Source organism: Lepisma saccharinum, chromosome 23 (assembly GCF_977018435.1).
Source record: "Lepisma saccharinum chromosome 23, izLepSacc3.1, whole genome shotgun sequence".
NCBI classification, from domain to species: domain Eukaryota; kingdom Metazoa; phylum Arthropoda; class Insecta; order Zygentoma; family Lepismatidae; genus Lepisma; species Lepisma saccharinum.
This window is the reverse complement of record NC_139251.1, coordinates 37,660,704-37,682,263: the sequence shown is the minus strand read 5'-3', so window position 1 is coordinate 37,682,263 and position 21,560 is coordinate 37,660,704.

Sequence of the window (21,560 nt, the reverse complement as noted above, 5' to 3'; positions counted from 1 at the left end):
TTTTTCCAGGGGGGGCAAACAAGGCACATTTTCTCCAAAAATAGTGTTGTTCCCTAAAAAAACATTGCTTAAATTTGAATTTATGATGTTCATGCAATAATTAACACATATTATTGTGGCTAAAATGAAATGATATGTGTGAAATACATAATTTTTGGTTGACTTTCATTTTCCAGGGGGGGCACGGCCCCACCTTGCCTCCCCTTCCGGACGCTCATGCCCTTAAACACTTTGCTTTCTTCATCTAAAGGATTAAATATGGTGCATGTAAGGTGTAAAATTTTTATATAAATTTTGGAGAGAGATATAAATGTTGAATTTTATATTATTTGAATGGGAAAAAATCCCCCCCCCCCAAATCTCGATGGCGCAACTTGCGCTATAATCCCTCCCTGTGGGCACCCCTGCTGTAGCATTAAACTGTAGGCCCACTCGCGGTTAGTTTCTCTGAACGTAAACTTGACTTATAAACAATAGGTTTATTAGTTCGCCTAGTTTTATCTTAATTGTTGTAATAGTTTCTGAGAGACTGCGAGAACGGATACATACGGTATCATATACGAATATTTTTCAGGATTTGCTCCTGCCCTGAAATCAGATGCAGTGTTTGATGCTAATGGACTGCTTTAAACAGACCTTCAGCTGGAGGTTGATTATCAACATGTGGCACTGGCGTTATGCAGGAGGATGGGAAGGGGAGGGGGGAGGATGGCTCTTCCGGGAAGAATGCGGACGACGATCCTTTACCCTTTCCATTCGCAGGAAATCTATTGCGCATATTAAACAGAAACAGTGGGGGGAGGTGAAGAGGGGAATGTTATCATCGTATCCGTACTTCCCCCATACCTCTTTTCAACGCCTCTATTTATATAGATGGCAAGGAACTACAGGCACGAACCTTCAATCAGGGTGTTCTGTATGCAAATTGTGCTCCGAGAAGACCGTATACATTAAATTGGGAGTTGTAGATTCGTCGTTAGATTGCTAAATTGTATCATCTTGCCCCGATGCTGATTTCAGCCTATTAGGTTTGGATTATTGGTTTAAAAATATGATTTTTCTATCCGGAGTATGTTGATTGCGCCAAGGTTGGGCAATTTGCTTGCACTTGTCGAGGCCAGCGAGCGTTTCCGTGCGGTGTGCGCTGCACCTTAAGGCCAGTAAGAAGCAGAGGTGTTGAGGGGACCAACCTCCTGTTTCTTCCGCCTTGATTGCAATGCCACGCTACACTGTTACTCAAGAATCACTGTACGAACGCGACCGACGAAGCCTTCTGCCCCGCTCACTCCCTCCTTCCCGCCCCTCTTACAACGCTGCAGTACCGCTGCTTGCTACACACGAGAGCGCTCACAAATATGGCCATTGATTTATTTGGTTCATTTTAATTCGCTTTTCTGACACTTTTGCCTAATCGCGAAGATGTGGATGAGTTATGATGTTGATGGAGGAATACTCACATATAGCACTCATGCCCAGGCTGGGACTCGAACCCGGAACTTACGTGGCGTTACCTCTTAACGCGCTCTGCTACCAAATGGGCGAAAACATTTCTCCAATGCAGTCTTTGAGGTACGCATTGCAACGGTTGTCGGACCTGTGCTCGAGCACTACCTTTAGGGGTATGTAACTCAAGACGTCTGGGCTTAGAGCTGAAAGAGAATGCATTATTATCTAGGTAGAGTCGTAATACTAAATAGGAGAACCTGTAAGGTGTAGACATAATTAGGCGCATAAATAATGATTAACAATAACAAGGTTTATTATAGATAACAGATGTGGCTGATATTATGCAGAATATCCCAACCTATGTGTTAGGGAAGGGAGCTGAAATGATAAGAAGGGTAGATTAGCGATACTTAGTAATCTTGTAGTGAAGTTCCTTGTCCATCTTCTATGTGCCTGAAGACAGCCTGGACTTGGCTGAGTGGATAGCCATCTTGGGTCGGAGACTGGACAGCGCCTCCGGCCGTACCTCAGATCTGTTGGTCGACTACCACCCCTCTAGTCTTGTGACTCGGGCTTATATACTTTGGATGTGGCCGAAACAACCTTACGCAGGGTTATTTCTGTTGCCTCGTGTCGTAATCAGGAAGTGCAGAAGCCCAGGGAGGCATGGACAGAGGACTCACTGTCTTTGCATCACGTCATCGGTCTTTCGCATGTGGTGTCCTCACATGTGGGGCTCTCCGCACGTGAAGCAGCTTATCGTATCTGGTTCCTAGAAACCTCCTCAGTAACCACAGCTTTCCTGTTGTTGCTGACCTTACTTCACCAAAGGGTAGCAACTGCATGTGGACTGAAGACAGGCGAAGATATGCTCGATCCACAGCGCCTTGAGTGCTTCCTGTTGAAACTGCACCCAAATCCAAGTTTACAGAAAGTCATTGACTAAAGAACACTAGTTACTGTACCGTTCCCAATGGCGTAGCGGTATCGCCGTCGCCATGTAATCAAGAGGTCTTGGGTTCCATACCCTCTGGTTCGGATCCCAACTTCAACTGTAGGCCCAGTATCGATTAACCTATCTGTGCATAAAGTCGACTTGAAACAGCAACTCAACTACTGGACCGCATATATATATATATATATATATATATATATATATATATATATATATATATATATATATATATATACATACATACAGGGTGGCTCAATAAGTCACTTAACACCCTCAGTACAAGGCTACTGCGGCATGGAATTTGAAATTCGCGATGACCAATCATTGCCTGGCCAAGGGGGAACCACATTGACGCCACCCACACGGTCGGCGGCCATCTTGATGTCCGCCATCTTGAATTCAACTTCAAAATTTTAAATAGGAAGGGGGTCGTGCGACATATCAAAATGGGCTAGAATTTCACGAGAAATGCAATGGTGAAGGATTTTTCGACGTACCTTTAACCAGTAAAAAGTTATGACTGAATTCTTGTACCAATTTGCTCCTTTTCGAGGTGTTAGAAAAATGCCTTAAAATTTGTTTAGCGCATCGGTAATGCATCGAGATCAAAGTGACGTATAGGGAGAGACGTTCGCATGCCATTGCACATTATTTTAATCGGATACATCCATGAAGAGCTGCTCATTATGAATGGTTGTCGCGAACAATTTACAGTGTGACGCTTCCATTGAATTAAAAGTCCTTCACAGTGACAAGGCTAATGGGTTAGCAGATAAATAGCATCGAATATTCTGTTTATAAACTTCCTTCTGAACATAAACATTCACCATTGCATTTCTCGTGAAATTCTAGCTAATTTTGATATGTCGCACGACCCCCTTCCCATTTAAAATTCTGAAGTTTAATTCAAGATGGTGTACATCAAGATGGCCGCCGACCCTGCGGGTGTTGTCAATGTGGTTCCCCCTTGGCCTGATAACGATTGGTCATCACCATTCCCATGTTGCGCGCTGCAGTGGCCTTGTACCGGGGGTGTTAAGTGACTTATTGAGCCACCCTGTATATATATATATATATATATTTCCAATACTCCCCCCCTTTCACCTCAACTTTGGAAATTTGAACTTGCGAAACCGTTGACTCGATTTCTCGTTATTCGTTCCCTGAATTGTCATTATCTCTGAGGCAGTTTCTTTCATTGCAGCCACCTCGGAGGAAAGTCTTTCACCCTTCATTTGCGCCGTCCCTCTTTCCGATCCATTTCTTCCTTTTCATTCTCCTCTAATATCAGCCCACGGCGAATGATTCTGACCCGGCGCATCCTTTCTCTGCAATCTCTTCTCCTCCCCCCTCCCCCCAGATTCATCAAAAAAGTCCGCCCCAGGCGAGCTACTGACACCAGTTGCTGCCAGAGTTGGTGGAAAGAGAAATCGAACAGCACAGCCACTCGCCGTCAATATAAGCATGTGCCCGGAGAGGATAGGGAAGCTGTTGTCCTTGTGTAACTCTTATATAAATGAAACTGTGAGATAGTGGCAAAATGTGAGTGAAATGGGAAAAGGCAGACAGAAGAGTGGAGGGAAATATAGCTATAGATCAAGAGAGTGGTAGAGAGGAAAGATAGAGAGAAGAGGAGGGAAATGGAATTAGAGAAAGATACAAGGGAAGGTTGCAAGGTTTCTTTCACGTCGCTTTTTTGCCACTTTTGGCTAATCGCAAAGATGGAGATGAATGGTGATAAGGTGACGTGGATGAAGGAACAGTCCAGACGTCAGAGCCTAGCTAGTCTGCAAAATGCAGTCCAGAATAAACCACGTGGAAGTGAGGCTGACATTTTGGTGTCCTGTGGGCAAAAGGAGAGCAAGTGAATTTCGAGAGAATTACGCCAAATTTTCAAACAAATCTGCTCTTGTTATTTCACGTCGCTTCTCTTCCACTTTTGGCTAATCGTGACCTTGAGGTTGAGTGATGATCAAATGCAATTGATGAAAGGACACTTCCAACTTCCCCTTCCCAGGTCGGAATTCGAACCCGGGAGCGTCGGTCACCGAGCTGGCACAAAGAGAGAATGAAGGAAGTAGAAATGAGGTGGAAAATGGCTGAGGAAAGGGAAGATAGAAAAGAGAATGAAACAGAGAAAAGGAGATAGGAGAACGAAATAGAAAGGAAGAAGACAGTGAATGTGAATGGGAAATAGAGAAAGGGAGTACCAAATGTAGTATGAAATGGAGATAGAGACAGGAATATAGAGAAAGGGTGTACCAAATGGAGTATGAAAGGGAGACAAAGACAGGAGAATAGAGAAAGGGAGTACCAAATGGAATATGAAAGGGAGACAAAGACAGGAGAATAGAGAAAGGGAGTACCAAATGGAATATGAAAGGGAGACAAAGACAGGAGAATAGAGAAAGGGAGTACCAAATGGAATATGAAAGGGAGACAAAGACAGGAGAATAGAGAAAGGGAGTACCAAATGGAATATGAAAGGGAGACAAAGACAGGAGAATAGAGAAAGGGAGTACCAAATGGAGTATGAAAGGGAGACAAAGACAGGAGAATAGAGAAAGGGTATACCAAATGGAATATGAAAGGGAGAAAAAGACAGGAAAATAGAGAAAGGGTATACCAAATGGAATATGAAAGGGAGATAAATACAGGAGAATAGAAAAAGGGAGTACCAAATGGAGTATGAAAAGGGAGATATAGACAGGAAAATAGAGAAAGGGAGATAAAGACAGGAAAATAGAATGAAGAGATTAGCAAGAAAAGAGAGAGAGAGAGATAAAAGAAGACAAACATAGGGACAGGAGAGGGAGGAAGAAGACATACAGATATAGTGAATACTCGCTATTCAAGACAAAATGGTCTCAATTTGATTTTGCACTCCATAAGAAGCAAGATAACCGGTATTCATTTCATTAATATAGAAAGACGATTTCTTTCATTTTCTCCTAACCGACTAACTTTCTAGATTTCTTAAACCCGAAGGTTTATGATTGCAGAAACACAAGCAATCCATCTGTCACTATTCTGGGCAAGATCAACCCAATCTTTTCCAACCTGACCGATGTTCTTCAGGTCCATATGAACGTTATCCCTCCATCGTTGTTTTGTCCTTTCTACAGATCTCTTACCATCATGTTTCCTAACAAGAATCCTGTAAACTCTTCTTTCGTCTACCATTCGTGGCACAGGGTCTGCGCTTATTCAGAAGTATACAGGGTGGCTAAAAAAGTCACTTAGCCATCTTGATGTCCGCCATCTTGAATTCAACTTCATAATTTTAAATGGGAACGAGGTGATATGATATATCAAATCAGGCTAGAATTTCACAAGAAATGCAATGGTGAATGTTTTTTTCTACGTATCTTCAACCAGTAAAAAGTTATGACTGAATTCTTGTACCAATTTGCTCCTTTTCGAGGTGTTAGAAAACTTTCTTCAAATTTGTTTAGCGCATCGGTAATGCATTGAGATCAAAGTGACGTCTAGGGAGAGAAGTTCGTATGCCATTGCACACGATTTTAATCGGATACATCCACGAAGAGATGCGCATTATGAATGGTTATCGCAAACAATTTACAGTGTGACGCTTCCATTGAATTCAAAGTCCTTCACAGTGACAAGGCTAATGTTTATGTTCATAAGGAAGTTCATAAACAGAATATGCAACCCTTGTCATCTGATAACTAACTTTGGACAAAAACTGCTTCACAACGTTCCCATAGTGTTCTGGTGTTCCTCCCTATTGAAAAAAACTCTGTAAAAAGTACCTTCTTCCATAAGCAAGGATGAAAAAACCTGTTTATTTAACAAATCCAAGTAGCCATAAGCATTTAAGGTTCCGTTGATGGAAAATTGCCTAACCAATCGTGTTCCACACAGCACGGCACACCATTAACTTACCAGCACTAACCATTCAGCTTTGATCTGTCGAAAATTGTTTATCAGATAGAAAGCCACCAAGAGGGGGAATGGTAAGCAAAAAAACCATGAAATAGCCTGTCATTCTCAAACATATTATATTTTCACTTTATTTTGGCAGACAAAAAGTAAAGCACTATTACTGCGGAGTAATCAAAGCGAGACGAAGTTACTTAATACTGCATCAGAACATATTGCCTCACTACCAGCTAATTGACAACATTTAGTAGCATTGTGAGTTCGTAGTAGACGCTAATGGATTCTCTTCGTTCATTTCTCTTGATATTTTGTACAGTAAAACCTCGTTAATCCTGACTAATGGGGGTTGATAAGTTGACCTGCTTAACGAAAGTCCGGATTAACTGAAATAACCTAAAATAACAGTAGAAAGTGCATTAAAACTCAGTTTATTGCAACAAAACACGTTTATTATGGTATATTTAAAGGGCATAGGGCTAAATACACTATACAGTACAGTACAAAGTCTACGGGAAACAGAATTTCATCAGTGTTGACTGCCTTTTCTTTGAGAAGTTCTCTTATTGACTTCTAGCCACATTTAAAACCTTGCATTCTGCTATTTTTGTCTTTTGCCTGTCCGGATTAAGCGAAGTCCGGCTTATCGGGGTCCGGATTAACGAGGTTTTACTGTATTTCGTTTCCTATTTTATGTAATAGCTTGTCGAAAACAGTAAGAAGCAGGAAATATGTAGACACCAGCAATAAGTATGTAGTTGCTAAATATATTTGTTTTGTTAATTAGGTTATACGTAATGTGGACACTAGTTCGACGTAATGATGACATTTCCTGAGGTGCTGATACTTCAAAGGAATTACTTGCGATCTTTTGTTGTATATGCACGTTATTTTTTCCTCAGTGCCCTTCTACTGTTTCTATTTTAAGCACATAACACAGGGGCGTGCCCGGGACAATATTTTACGCCTGGGAGCTGCTACTATGCTTTGTTCTGGCGTTCTTACCATTATTTTCATCTTCAACATAACAACAAATAATTATTAAATTGTACTTATCATATTTTACGACGTCTTTGACGCTTTAGGGTTAATCGCGGCAATGAGGAAGAACGATCCGATGAAACTGACGGGCACAGAATGGAACTCCATTGCCCATTCCCGATATTCGAACCTGGGACCGTCAGTGTATGATCCTTGATCAAGTACTAGCTCGCTCGCCCACCAAGAGGTTCATGTGCATATTTGTTAGTTTACGTCACCTTTTTTTTTGGCCAATCACGACGATGAGGGAGGTCGAATGACTGACTGCGTTGTCTTGATTATTGGTGTTCTGTGTTCTATTTTAACCTCTGCTCCTGTCGTTTGTGGTGATTAGACAAAATTGATATAGGAACACTTACAAAGAATGCCTACGCCCATGCTGAGATTCGAACCCAGCAACTTCCGTGGCAACACAGAGCCGGAAATTGCAATTACATTTATAATATCAAGAAAATAGTCACACTTTGTCCGAATTTCTGAAAGACAATTATTCTCATTGTTACCAATAACCTATATACTTTTTATTCTTATCGTACACAGTTCCATCTTTTGGTAAGATTTGAAACTGTCAAATTTTTCTTTGATCCTGTAAGGTTGTAATTTTCGACCTTTCAAGAAACGTTCCAAAAATAACGTTGTTCATCAACTTTCAATTGTCGATTTTCATGGATCATGAATGCTCTGTGTCAATGACAATTGAATCGTGTATGAGGAGCTCTAAAATCATTGCCAGGACCATGGTGAGATGTGCCCAAATTTAAGCAGAGCATTTTGGATACTGTCTGTAGCTTAGAAGGTCAATTGAATTTGAATTTTATTACTCCATACAAACCATATTACATTGGTATTTGGAGGGTTCAGTACAGTTCAGACAAAAAATATAATTACAAATTTCTATAGTTGACAATTTAAGTATTCACTAACGCTATAATATTCCTGATTTGATAATAGTTTTTTTTCAATTTGTTTTTGAACCTTGTCATATTTTCTGCTTTTTCATAATTTGGTAGGTTAATTGCCATCTGTTCGGGTCGTTCTTGAACTAAGGTTACTCTGGTGAAGTATCGCTTTAGAAGCCGTGTATTTCGGGTGTTATATGTACACTGGCGTACGTAGAGGGGGCTGATTGGGGCTACAGCCACCTCCAAAATTTTCAGGAAATCAACATTTTCAAATAAAATCAGTGAAAAACTCGGGAAAAACCAAATTGATACATCAAACTGCTCTTAAAATAACTCCAGATTTCCATTTTAGAGAGTGAAAAGTTCTACATATGCGAAATAACCTGTTGTATATGCCGCGCCCCCTAGAAAGCAGCTATCTGTATTAACCATCTTTACAATTTCATCACCCCGCGAAAAAGTCCTGCGTACGCCAGTGTACATGCATATTAAAGTGAGCATCGTGGCGTAATATTCTTTCTCCTATATAATTGCATTTCATTGAAGGGAGGGTTAATATTTTGTATTTCTTAAACAACGTTTTGCACTATTCCATAGTGTTTATCCCTGCTATAATCCTAATGACTTGCTTTTGTTTTCAAAATGCTTCAAATCTTTCAGGCTAAACATCCTTTAGAATACATCCAACTCGCTTGCCCATCGAATGATGGGAGATTTTTTTTTGTCTCTAATTTGCAGGTCTATGTTAAATCTGTCCCTGTTCAGAGCTAATATGTACTTTTAGGCCCATTCTTCATGTTAATTATAAGCGTTTATGTCCCTGTGTGCAGGAACAATTCGGCTAGCAGTTCCCGCCGCGAACATCATTGAAAAACGGAAACCGCCAAATACCCTACTGTTTCCCGCCAAATACCCCTTGTTTCCCGCCAATTCTCTCCACGTGCCGGTAATTGAATTCGGAACGCAGGGACAATTTCTCCGAAAGGAGATTTGATGGAAATTGAGGTGCCGGTTGGCATAGCAACTTGTCCTGTCCAAAAACTACGGCACGGGAATCCAAGAATCCGTTCGCGCGAATTTTCGCCGGCAAGGGAACTTTGGTATTTGATTAACATTGTGGCCTCGGATTGAAACCTAGATTATTTACCCACCAGGACAACAGATATGCCAACTACAGCAGGCAAACATCAGATCATACCATTAGCGTCCTGCTCGCACACAGATCTGAGGCCTACTGTTGTGCCATCTCTTGGAATTTGTCGGATTACTCGCGATTGTCTGTTGTTTCTCAACCGGGAATGTTAATTGAGAGCGCAACCGTTTGACCTTTTATTAGCTTATGAAAGCTAAGTAAGGGTATAGTAAAAGGGAAGATCGGAAAGTAAGGTGTCCTGCTGTTCATAAAATGAATAATCAAGGATTTAGAGGATTCTCTCTCACAAAACTGTGTTCATTTCTAAAACAGGGCTTGCCAACCCGGTGCAATTGTGGTAGAGCGTTCTCGTATGCATGTGTGGACCATAGAGAGAAGCGGTACTGCAGGGTTATAAAGTGGCGGAAATGAGGGAGGCTTAGTAGATCGCGTTCGTTCAGTGTGCAGCCGGGAAGTTCGCATCGCACGGAAGCGCTATAAAGTGCAATCGAGCTGCTCAAATATGTTTTGCAATCCATAGTTCATTAATCTAAAGGTGCTTCATAGTTTGTTTCAAGATTCCAGAAGTGGAAATACCTTGTGGACTCCTGATACATATGGCTATAGTGAGATGAACAAATCGACGGAGTGTACAACTACAAGTATGTGCTGATGTTAATGCCCAATACTTGAGTTTCACCATCTCAAATGCAAATATGTGTGTGTGTGGTAGGGGGTGTTCGGTTAAAATACAACATACTGTTATAATATATAAATGTTTCAGTTATTGGTTTTTAAAGTCCACTTGATTCACAGCTAGGCTGATCGGATCTGGACCTAAAGTTTAAAGTGGAATCTGAACCAGAATATGTCTCTTCCCGGAATCGAACCCTGGACCTCTTGACTACAGGCTGATTAACAATAGAAGCTAATGAGTCTACACGCTTGCAACAAATTAACATTGACAGTAAAGGTAAACGCAATAATATAAGATATTCCGCTGCGAAGCACTGAGCAATTTATTACAGGTACAAATAAGGGAAAAAAATATGACACTATTTCATTTATCATGCGATGCGTATTTTCTTAGATACACAATGTAGTTGAACCAGAATTGTAATTGTGTGATAATTTTTGTGTTCACTCATTAAATTCTACCTTGCACACAACTAAATTATTCAAATTGACAATTTGTAATAGCAAAATTATTTATTAGTAAAGTGGGAAATATTTCTTTGTATTTTATTTGTTGAAATAAGATAGTATGAACCAAACAGGTAAAAAATATAATTACTTAATTTCTAAAACTTTAACCATTGCCATCTATCGATAAAACTGAAAATACCTTGTGGTCAATAATTTTAATTTTTTCTAACATATATCGTCCGACACTTCAAAGTAGAACTCACGTCTTACACTTTCTAAAAATGGATATTCGAATGGCGGACAATTATAGAATTTGTTTTAAATGTAAAGAATATATCTATAATTGCTTGTGGTTGTGGGCAACTGCAGAAAATTTTCTAATGAGATGGGGCGGGGGAAAGATCGAAGAGCTGTGGCTTTATTGGTGTGTATCGACGTCACTTTTACTTGTCACAGAGAATGGAGGGAAGGTAAAAGATATAAAGGACGAAATGAGACAGATAGAGGGAGATTATAAAAGATAAAGGGAGAGAGGAAAACTAATACAAGGGGAAGAGAGTAAATAGGAGGAAACGTAGTTAAAAGAAGAATGAGGGAGAGAAATTGGATACATAATAAAAGGAGGAAAAGAGGAAAGGTAAAGAGAGAGAGAGAGAGAGAGAGAGAGAGAGAGAGAGAGAGATACGAAAAGTAAGAAATGGACCAGGAGAGAGAGAAGGGGAATAGTACAAAGAGAGAGAAAGAGACTGTAATAAAAGGTGGAAGAGAGGGACGAATGAAAAGGAACAGGCGAGAGAAGAGAGAGAGAGAGAGAGAGAGAGAGAGCGATACGAAAAGTAAGATAAGGAACAGGAGACAGAGAGGGAGAATAGTACAGAGAGAGAGAGGGGAACTGCAATAAAGGAGGACGGGAGGGAGGGATGAAAGGGAATAGGCGAGAGAGAGAGAGAGAGAGAGAGAGAGAGAGAGAGAGAGAAAGCGAGAGAGCTATACGAAAAGTAAGAAAAGGAACAGGAGAGAGAGAGAGAGAGAGAGAGAGAGTGAGAGTGAGAGAGAGAGAGAGAGAGAGAGTCATACATAAAGTAAGAAAAGGGACAGGAGAGAGAGAGAAAGAGAGAGAGGGAGAGAGAGACATACGAAAAGTAAGAAAAGGAACAGGATAGAGAGAGAAAGAGAGAGAAAAAGTCATAAAAAGAGGAGAGAAAAGATAGAAGTAGTGTAAAGAAACAGTAGGAGTAAGGGCCTCCCCGATGGCGCAGTGGTAGCGTCGTCGCCTTGTAATCAAGGGGTCCCGGGTTCGATACCCGGTGGAGGCACAAGTGGTTCGGATCCCACTTTAAACTGTAGGTCCAGTCCCGATTAGCCTTACTGTGCATAAAGTGGACTTGAAACAACATATCAATCATATATCAATCAGTAGGAGTAAAACAAAGAGAGATGGAGAGCAGAGGAAAAGTAATAAAAAGAGATTGAGGAAAAGTAATGAAAGGTGCAGGAGAGATAGATATATGAAAAGTAATAAACGGAGCAATAACCAGGGTGGCATAACACTTTCCGAAATATTATATTGTTCTCTTTCGTACGATTGAAAAGTAATGTTTTATTGATTTGGGTAACATGACATTAATGTTAATATATACCATGTATGTACAAGTTATCAGTTTCGTCTTCTCGACACCGCGTACGCGTGTGTGCGTAGAACGTTTCCTATGGGTCTCGCAACTTGCTTCCAAGATACTACATTTATCTTCTTGTACTTTTGGAGCGCCTTGGCCACTTTAATACACGTAAATGTATGGCCAATATACTTATAATCTATCCCCGGAATCTTTGGAGCTAGGCGCCATATTGTGGCAGAGAAGGAAGGGAAATCGAGTGGGCAGAGCGATGCAGTAGACGTTGCTGCGAAGGCTGGTAACTGCAGTCACTTCCTTCCTCTGCGCAATCCCGTTCCCTATCACATGCTCATTGGTGGAGCCGTCTCGCATCACTACTTGCGCAGAGATTTGTTTTCGTTCGCTTGCTCCAGAGATACCCGGGACAGAATATAGGCACATATTGCCTGCGTCTATTGACAAAATTCCGACCTGCTAGTGTTGCCAGCTACGGAGATATGTCTATAAAATGGCACCTTCTCACTCAACCCGTAAAATTTCCAGTCATAAATCCATCAAATGCTGCACATGATCAATATTGGTCGCAAATGACAGATTGACATGGCATCAGTCATCGGACGCCTAATTAGGACCGTTAGATAATTTCGAAAAGTGGTATTTTGAATAAAAATTTAATACTGCCTTCAGCCAGTTATTAATTTATATAATTTTCTGTGCGGCGAGGCGTTATAATGCAGAAAACCCGGTGTAAATATCTCTTACGGTTTTCATGATATAATATATAAATTTTGGGTTGCGTGCCTTTTGAAACACACTATATATAGCCACGTCTCTGCAGAGCTTCATACAAACTACCACGTGATTTCGTCCTCGCATTTCCTCGATTCGAACGTGCTTCCGAATCTTGCTGAAGCCATCATCCTTCTTGTATCACCGGCGGATATACTAACCACTGCAAGATTTCCGTGCTGTCACTTTCGGAAGCGAGGTCAATTTTTTCTCTTCTAGCGAAGCTTGCACAGATGTTTGAGCTTTGTAACACGGTTGACCAAATTGGTTGGTTCATTTAGTTTATTTTACTTCGCTTTACTGCCACTTTTGGCTAATCGCGAAGATCGTGATGATTAAATGAAATTGATGAATGGACGCTCTAATAGAGCTCAGCCCGGTAATTGAACTCAGGATTCCTGGCGTGGTTAATCAAATTATTTGAAACGATTACATAAACAACAAAACAATGATACAATGCAGACCGGTGCTTGTAACGTTTCTCCAAATGCACAATTTCAAACCCTTTCTAATAAATCAAGTTGGAGCTGTGTTCACAGCTCAAACAAGACCTTAGAAATGTTTGTGGATTAACGATTCTTGAACAAGCTGACTGATATTGCAAAAATATATAATAGATCTACTGGTATCAGAATTTGTTTGCTTTTATTCTCTCTGCTGGCTGCTTAGTGACGACTTTAGATTTGTACACCTACGACCTCCGTGGCGGAATGGTTAGCACGACGCCAGGGGCCCGGGGTTCGAATCCTGGCTTGAATATGGGTGTTCTTGTGAGTGTAGCTTCATCAATATAATTTAATCATCACTCATTTTCATCGTCGCGATTAGGTAAAAAGTGGCAGTAAGGGGACGCTGAGTGGTTTCTGTATACAGTAAAACCTCGTTAATCCGGACTAATGGGGGATAAGTTGACCGGTTTAACGAAAGTTCGGATTAACTGAAATAACCTAAAAGAACAGAAGAAAGTGCATTAAAACTCCGTTTATAGCAACAAAAAACGTTTATTATGTTGTATTTAAAGGCCATAGGCCTAAATACACTATACAGTACAGTACAAAGTCTGCTGGAAACAGAATGTCATCAGTGGTCGACTGCCTTTTCTTTGGGAAGTTCTCTTGTTGAATTCTAGCCACATTTAAAACCTTGCATTCTGCTATTTTTGCCTTTTGCCTGTCCGGGTTATCGGGGTCCGTATTAACGAGGTTTTACTGTATTATAAGAAGAAAAGTCTATACATAAGTAGCAACTCTTGTCTCGTCATTATAACTAAGGAAATAGCCTCGCAATAAATTAAGAACGAAAACAAGCAAGTAATAATCATGGAATTAATAAATGAGAGACTAAATAAGGGCGAATATTTCATTTTAGCGGTTCATTCGACGAACCTTATAAGGACAAGGGTTAAACTAGAGGGAGCTAGACAGCAAAAGAGAAGAATGCTGGATGAGGGAAACAAATTTGCATCTGTCTATATTCCCCAGCACTATTCGGAATAGCGAATGCAGCCAAAGGAAATTTCAATTGCAGTGAGATTACCTCTTTAGCGCACCATTACGCAAATTGGCGACGCCTGATTTGAATTCTGGGTAGGCGACCAGAAACAAATGAAGTGCGTCGCTTCACCGGATCAGCAGGAGCAGAGGCCCACAATTTTAATTAAAGCGAGTGTGGTCCGTGACCACACGAAGACGGCGGAATTCCACCCCTTGCCATTTTTTTTTTCAGGAACATAAATTCCCTATACGATTACGGATGCATACGAGGTGATGGTGCTCCACCGTAATTTGAAATTGTCCAATTTTTAATTTTGCAGTTACACACCTCTGTAATGAATTTTGAGCCCTTCTTCTTGCAACGTCTCTCTAGTGAACTTCTTAAAATAAATTTATACCACGGCTACAGATATCTTAATATCAGGGGGATAGGTTCTTTGTTTGAGAATTCCAAATAAGAAAGCGTTTTATAGCCAAGAGGATATAGTAAAATGCGGATCTATATTCTGAGAACTTGACAAAAATACAGAGAATATATATATATATGTATAATCGAAAAGGCTTCTTCTTCTTTTATTATCAAAAAGGCTTCCTCTTCTTTTAAATGGCTTTTTCTTCTTTTAAAAGGCTTCTTCTTCTTTTAATATGGAAAACTTCTTCTTCTTTTATTATGGAAACGGCTTCTTCTTCTTTTAAAAGGCTTCTTCTTCTTTTAATATGGAAAAAGCTTCTTCTTCTTTTATTATGGAAACGGCTTCTTCTTCTTTTAATATGGAAAGGGCTCCTTCTTCTTTTATTATCAAAAGGTTTCTTCTTCTTTGATAATCGAAAAGGCTTCTTCTTTTTTCTTTCGTTTAATTTATTATCTTCCTTTAAAGCGTTATCTTATTTATGTGCTCGTTTTCCCCCCGCTTCTTTGTGAAACAATACAAGCTATACTTGTAGAAAGAGTAGGGTCGACTAAACTGACAATAGCGCCACCTCCTATTTGACGACCACAGGAGAATAACCAGGATCGCTAATAACTAGCGCTGCCAATGGCCCAGTGCGACTAATAAAGAGCGCAACCGAAAAGTGCTTCGGGGCGTCTAATTTGACACAGCGCCACCGGGGACAAACAACCAAAACACTGACGATGTTCTCCTCGTCAGGAAAATAAAAAGAGATTGAGATACATTTCTGAATTAATTTGCTCGCTTAATAAATTTCCTAAACGTTTCATATGCGGCTATATTCTTAATTCTTTTAAATTACTATATACATCATTCTATTTACTTCTATTATAGTATTTGAACTCTTCTTTTATATATTTCTCAATTTACTATAATATATATAATCCCTCTTCTCCGCTCCTAGTTTGTACAATGAGCTCTGCTCTTCTTTATATGGCGTGCTGCCATCTATCGTCGATTCCGAGAAACCATTCCTCCTTGCAACTTTCATTGTGTCATCGAAACTGGCACGTGACACAATATCCCCCTCCTTGAGGATGAAAAATTTATATATTGGAAAGTTCATTTGAAAATTTATAAATTTTTCCCTCGTTCTATGTGACTTCTCTTACTGTTTCTATTATTCATTAACCAAACTCTTTTTTACTTCCTCCGTGCAGTTGTACCTCCTGATATTCTCCAGGTTCTCCCTTCTCTCTATCTTTGTTTCTGTATGCTTTACTACCGCTGTGTTCCGAAACAAATTCATGACTTCGTATGGACCTTCATATACGAAGAACAATTTCTTGATTGCTTGATGCTTTGCTCATTGGGTGTGTTTTGCAAAATACTAAGTCTCCCTTTTTTAATTTTATTTTCGTACCATTCTCTGCTTTCTTGTTCATTTTCTTCATTCTCTTAATGTATATGTCTAGTAATACTTCCTTAGTCTCTTCTTTGGGTATTACTTCCCTCGGCCAATCAAATTCCTTGAAGATTCCTGGTTCTTCCATATATCCCAGAAACAATTCAGCTGCACTCTTCTTTGTTTCCTCCGATATAGAGTTATTTATCCATCTTATGGCTCTGTTAACTGCTGTAGACCACTTCGTATGATTGTCATGACATAACATTCTTAGAATTCTTACTATTTCCCCGTTATATCTCTCTATCGGGTTCGAACTTGGATGATACCTAGTAACGTTTATCATCTTAATTCCTTTAAACTTCAGGTAATCTTTGAAGTATTCCGATACAAATTGTGTACCATTATCCGTTAGAATTTTTAATGGAACGCCATAGTGCTTGACAAAACCTTCTTCTAAATATTTTACTATCTCCTTTGCTGTAGCCTTCTTGAGGTTATAACATATTACAAACTTACTGCACACGTCGACGCATGTGAGAATATATGTAAATCCTCGCGATCTTGGGAGAGGTCCAATCAGATCAATAGATATCATATCTAGAGGATTTTTTGCAGTTATGTGTAACTCTTCTCTTTCCATTTTTAATTTTGACGGTTTAGTTTTTATACATAACATACAGTTTCTTACATGGTCCACCACGTCCCTCTTCATACATTTCCAGAAGAAAAATCTCCGGGCAAGTCTCAATGTTTTGTCAATCCCGAAATGTCCAGACTTCTCATGCACTTCTGCGAGTACTTTTTTAATTAATGATCCAGGTACGCAGAGTTGCACTTGATTAGATTTCTCTATGCTTACTCTAAAAATCATTCCTTCCTTAATTACATATTTTCCTTCTATCTTTGCTCTTCTCATTTTCTTTTCGTTTTCATTTCTATCTCCATTCAAGACATTTAAGATGCCGCTTAATTCTTCATCTTTCTTCATGCTTTCTATCCATTCCTGTCTGGATATGTTCCCGAGTTCTTCATCTATGATGGCATTTATGGATAACTTCAACACTTCTTCTGGTTCCTGCGTCATATGTAAAGGGGATCTACTTAAGGCATCTGCAATTTTGTTGTCCTTTCCTTTAATATCCACTATTTCGAAACTGTATTCCTGGAGAAGTAATGCCCATCTTGTCAAGCGAGGATTCCATTGCCTTGCAGAGTTTAACCATATAAGACTCTTATGGTCACAAAGAATTTTAAATTTTCTTCCTTTTAAGTAAACTGCAAACTTTTCAATGCCGAATATGATAGCCAAACATTCCAGTTCGCTAATCGTACACGCCCTTTCAAACGCTTTCAGTGCACGACTCGCATATTGAATTACAACATCTTCTCCATCCTCGGTTTTCTGGAAGAGATAGACCCCTAGACCTATATTCGATGCGTCTGTTCCTATGATGAAAAGTCTTTCAAAATCTGGCTGGCCTATAGCTGGACTAGATGTCAGGTCTTCCTTTAGTACATTAAAAGCCCTTTCCTCCTCTTCTGTCCATTTCCATTTCATATTCTTTCTCAAAAGATCGTATAAAGGCTTGGCTTTTGAAGCGAAATTCCTAATAAATTTGCTCCTCCAATTGCATATCCCTAGGAATCTTTGCAATTGCTTCCTGGTTGTAGGCTTTGGAAAACATTTTATAGCCTCATTTTTATCGCTACAAAATCTTACGTTTCCTCCAGACACTATATGCCCTAGGAACTTGATTTCTTTCTTCGCAAACGAACATTTCTCTAATTTAACAGTAAGTCCTGCTTCTTTCAATTTACATAAAATCCAGTCTATTTTGCTTATATGATCCATCCAGTCCTTTGAATGTATACACATGTCATCTACATATATTGCTAACCATGACTTTGTTTCCAGACCAAATATTCTGTTTAGTGCCGTTGTAAACGCCGACACCGATGAATTTAGTCCGTAAGGTAGTCTTTTAAATTGCAATAATCTGGATCCATATCTAAATGCTGTGTATTTTCTAGACTTTTCTTCAATCTCCACCTGGAAGTATCCTAGCGTTAAATCAAAAGATGTGAAGTACTTACTTCCCGCAAATGAATGCAACAACTCATTAATTTTTTCTACTTGATTTCGTGGTAGTAATACATGCTTATTTAGCTCTCTCTGGTCCAAAACAGGTCTCACGCCTCCATTTGGCTTATCCACTACGTGCATGGGGCTTATGTGAATACTATTTGAATCTTCTATGATATCCCAGTCAAGCCATTCCTGTAGCTCTTCTTCAACAGCTTTCCTCTTGGTAAACGGTATAGAATATTGCCTAGATACTATAGGCTGATTTGTGTCGACCTCTATTTCATATGAATACACATTCGTAAGTCCAGGTCGCTGGCTAAATAAGTTCCTATGTTTGACAAGTACATTTCTCAATTCTCTTCTATCGTTTTCAGAGATTTCTATGCATTCGCTCACTTTGTCTTGTATTTCTTTAACGGACGCCACATATTCATTTTCTTTTTCCTTTATTTCGCTATGTTTATCTTCGTCGTATTCACTTTCTTTATACATAACGTCCCTTTTGTTAACCACAAGACCTTGTTTTCGAACACACATTTCTTTTGTTGACTCGTCACACATTGTCTCCATAGGAATATCAAGTCTACACGACTCTTCCAATTCAATATTTAGCCTTCTCTCTTTCACATGAATGTGCCCATCATACTTTTCTAGGAAAGATACTCCTAAAATAATCTCACACCGTAATCCTTTCACCACTAGGAAATTTACTGAGAAATTTTCACCTTGAATATTCATCATGATTTTTATCGATCCCTGTATCTTGTATTCATCCTTGCCGGCTGCCATGACCAATCTAATCCTGTCTTTCTCGCATGTATCTAATCTAGCTTGCGGGTACTTCTCTCTTATTTTCTTCCAGCATTCGTAACTCATGACTTCCACTACGCTTCCACAATCTACCAAACATTTAACTTCCAGTTCTATTATTTTAGCTTTAACATAAAACGTTCTCCCAGGTTTTAGTCTTCCAAAGTCTGGTTCTCCTACTAAATATAATTCTAGACTGTCGCTGGGTTTCTCTATTGTTTCTCCCCTCATTTCATGTTCCTTTTCATTAGCTCTCACACCTGGGGATTGCTGCAAGAGCATTACATGTTTGACGCTCGATTACTTTGGGCGTTCTCCAAATGTTCTCCTCCGTGCGATCTTTCTTGAAACCTTCTTCCATCATTACAATAGCTTCTTGTTAACTCCATTGCCTCGTTTCTCTCTTCGTCCTGAGATATATTTCTTCTCTCAGTTTCATCATTGGATGCTCGTCCATTCTGCTGTCTTTCTTCTCGTTCCTCTCTCCATCTAGGACTTCCCCTTCTGCCATATCTCTGGAATCTATTTCGGCCTCTATATTTCCTATCATATCCCTCGTACCTTCCATCTCCAACAAACTCTTGATTCCTGACGTGATCGTTCCTATTTCTCAAGTTGGTTCCTCTTCCTCTATCCTGGTCCTGACCTCTCAAATCCAGACTTCTAACCTCGAGCTCTTGTCTTCGGAACTTTTGCCTTTTGCTATTATCTTCGTCATCATAACGTCTCTTTGAATAAGGTCGACCATCCCTGTCATTCCTCTCTCTATTCCAAGAGTTTTGAGTTTTCTTCAACATATCTTCTGTTCTTAAGTATTCTATTAAATCATCCACTTTCTTTATTTTTACCGCTGCTATGGCTCTTTGGATTCTTACTGGTAGCGTTTGGATTACTTGTTTCACTAATTCCTCTTCACTGCATCCTTCTTTCAAATTCTTAAAGATTCTCAAGGTTTCCCATGTACGTTCCTCCAGACTTTCGATTTTCGACCAGTCGATGTGTTTTCTTTTTAGGGCTTCCAATTGCCTTTCCTTGATGTCCTTGCTACAATAGTAATCTAAAAACTTTCTATTGAATTCTCGAAAGTCTTTGAATTTGTGTTGGTTTAATTGGTACCACCCGGCTGCTGACTGTTCGAAACACGTGTCAATGAGACTAAGAGTCATGTGATCTGGGATTCTCATTAAACGTATGTTCGTGGTAAGCTCCTTCAGGAATTTCCTTGGGCATTTCTCTGATATATTTCCATTAAATTTAGGCATATGCTGTAATTCCTGTGGTCTAGGTATCCTTGATTTATATCTTTCACAGCCTTTGTATTCTTCTTCTAGCGTATCTAGAAATTTCTCATTGTTGCTTCCTTCTTCACTACTCTTCCACTTTCTCTTTCTCCTTTGGTGAGATCTTTTCCCATAATCTTTTTTCCTTTCTTCTTCTGATGTAGACTCATCGCTAGAGCTTTCTTCTTTTATCTCTTTTTTTATATAAGTATCTTCCTCGCTTCATCGAAAACTTGATCTAGCGTTCCTTTCTCTTACTGATATATTCCCTAATCTTCTTTCCACTTCTTCCATCCTCTTCTCTGTCTTATCCATCCTGGATACTGTTCGGTTTATTTTTCTATCCATTTCCTTTTCTCTCTTATCTGCTGCATTCATTTTGGCTCGAATTTCCACAAGCTCCTTTCCTATACTTAGAGTTTTTTCTTGAGCTTCTTGAAGTCCATGCGAGTTTTCTTCTCTGAGTTTTAGAACTTCCCTTTCGATTCCACTATTCACTTCCAAACTTGTATCTTCTATCAGGAGCTTAGCTTCCTCTATCTTGCTTTCGTTTTCTTTTATTCTTGAAACATCTAATTCTATTTGAGATTTACTTTCAACCAGCTTTCTCTCCAAATTTTCGTTTCTTTGTTTATTTTCCTCTTTTCCACAGCAGTTTAATATTTCCTTTCTTTCTTCCATTCCCTCCATTATAGCTTTCTTCCTTTTTCGCTTTCTTATCTTCTCACATAGCCATGTTTCATTTCTTTGCATGAGCTGCATAGGATAGTTTCTTCCTTATTTAACAGATCCACAGATCCTTGTAATGAATTTGGAGGAATTTTAATAAGAAAAATGGATTTGTCTTTCTTGTCTTTTATTGCTGATTCAGAGGAAACCGAGGAATTAACAACACTAGAGTTTGCTACCTGTTTTGGACTTGTACTTAAAGAATTATTTGAGGAGTTTTGTACTTGATGAAATGGTGATATGGAAGCAGATGACACTTTCAAGAGGGAGACTGGATAAGCTGCTGATGTGTTTGGAGCTTTTGCCAGTGATGTTAAGTTCTTTAGACACTTAAGACTTGAAACTCTATCTTGCAAACCATTTCCTGGGTTATTTACGGAAGGATTTAAGTTCGGCAAAACATTTATTTTTTTCTGATTAGGGAGAACAATCTGA